Here is a 2,328-nt window from a genome sequence, read left to right as displayed (position 1 = left end):
GGCCTTCTTAGAGGGGACTAGTGATAGAAAACAAATCCAATTCCAGAAAAAGAAAGAACACTGCATTTTTACAACCTGGAGTCGTCTTCTGGCTGCGAACATCACCGCCCCCCGCCCCCCTGCATTTTCCAGTTTTGCCCCTCTTCTCCCCTTGAGCACAGGAAGCTATTGACTCCTCTTTACAGAACTGTGGGCCTCATAAGAACACCAGGAATTGACAGCCTCAAAAAGTAAAGCTAGCAGGGACTTGGGATGCCATTTTTTCCAACCTCTTCCTTTTTGCCAGTGAAGCAGCTGGGCATAAGGAGGAGCCCCGACTTGCTGGGGATGCAAACAGGAGTGAGTGATGGAACTGAGAGAAGCAGGATCACGTGCTTCCCCGTCGTCCTTCTCCATGGCAGCTGCTTTCTGTCCCCATCTCCCAGTGGGCAAACATCCCCACGGGCCCTCCGCCCCAACCTTCAGGCTTGTCTTACCGCCAAAGCCCCCAAACAGCCCAGCAAGCCTCCCTGTCTCCCCAGCAGGACTTCTGACCCTGAGCAGATGGTGCTGAGGACAGGGAGGCGGGGGGAGTGAGAACTGAGGGGAGATGTATGGGGTGACCCTTCTGCAGAGTGACCCTCTGGCCCTGGAACAAAGCAGGCCTCTAGCACGCCAGGGATCATAGCTTGGGGGGGACAACACGACACATACCAGAGATTCTTTCTGAGCCACAATGGCTGTGGGGCCTTGGCAGGCAGTCCCTCCCTTCGTGCTGGGGCCTGTGCCTTCCCAGCAGGCCATGCTGCGAGGAGGGAAACTCTTGGGTCTTAATTGTGTTAAGCGCCCTGGCAGCCAGGAGACCACCCCAAACACCAAAGACAAAGGAGAATGATCCGTGGGGCTTCTAGCCCTACCAGGCAATCATGCATCCACTTTGTACGGGAGCCGAGGTAGCTGAGGTAGAAAATAGAGCCAATTCCAGGAAAAGAAAGGAAGTGACAATATGACACATCTCCATACCTGAATCTTCGGACTGTGAAAAATCCTGTCCGCGCACTCTCTCCTCTTCCGCATCCCGCTTCAGAACTGAGGACACAGGGCCTGCTCCCGGAGCCTCTCCCGGGGAATCCTTCCTGCTACAAGCTGGGGTTTAGGGAGGGTTGTACACCAGGCCTGGGCTTCGGGGTTCTCAGGCACTCAGCCCCACCTTTTACCAGATATGCTCCCAGAGATGGTGTGTGGGTCCCTAGGGACTATTGTTTGGGCAATCATTGACACCAGTTCTCAGCTTCACCTGTGTTGCCTAAGGTTTTTTTGTTTTGTTTTGTTTTTTTACTTTATAAGCCCAGCAGTACTACATCAGGGGTAATTCACAATGGTGGCTAATTACCTCTGAGCACAACTTCATGAGAGCAAATCAAAGCTCTTGCAAAGTCAGTCTAACAAAATTCCATGAAGCGCAGGCTCATTATTAGACTCTGTGGAATTCGACCCAAACAGTGAACAGTTCCCCAGAATGGCCTAACCGCTATTACATTGACACAACTCAAGACATTTTTCGGTGTTTCTGTTCTCATCTGGATTTGGTTGGGTTTTAGTTTCACTAATGGCAGAGTGTGTAAAACGCATTGGGCTGCTAACCGCAAGATTAGCAGTTTGAAACCACTTGTCACTCCTTGGAAGAAAGAGGAGGCTTTTGCTCCTCTAAAGAGTTCCAGTCTTGGAAACCCCTGAGCCTGTTCTATCCTGTCCTATAGGGTCACTGTGAGCTGGAATCGACTCGATGGCAGTGAGTGTTTTTGGAGAGAGCTACAATCTTAGAGCTACCCTTCCCATTAAAAGATAGAGCGTCTGGGGTTTTAAAGGCTTGAAGGTAAACAAGCGGCCATCCAGCAGAGAATCTACAAAACCCACATGGAAGAAGCACACCAGCCTGTGCGATCATGAGGTGTCACCAGGACCAGGTAACAGGCATCAGAAGACCCTTAACAATCAAACAAACAAACCCATATGGTTGAGAACAAGGAGGGTTGGAGCAGAGCCCCAAAGCCCATCTGTAGGCAATGGAACATCCCCCACAGAGGGGTCACGGGGAAAGGATGAGTCAACCAGGGTGCAGTATAGCACCGATGAAACACACAGTATGCCTCTGGTTCCTTGAGGCTTCTCACCCCCCACCACCATGACCCCAGTGATGCCTCTCACTTCGGACTAGACTGGAGCATGCACACAGGTATAGATAAGAGATAAGGGCTCAGGACACACGCAACCCAGGAGCAAGGAAGGGAAGAGAGATACCAGATGGGAAGGGAGAAGGTGGGGGGAAAGGAGGAGAAGGGGGAGGGA

Source organism: Echinops telfairi, unplaced genomic scaffold (genome assembly GCF_000313985.2).
Source record: "Echinops telfairi isolate 266 unplaced genomic scaffold, ASM31398v2 ScPeMD7_10;HRSCAF=50, whole genome shotgun sequence".
NCBI lineage: Eukaryota > Metazoa > Chordata > Mammalia > Afrosoricida > Tenrecidae > Echinops > Echinops telfairi.
This window is presented reverse-complemented; position numbering follows the sequence as displayed.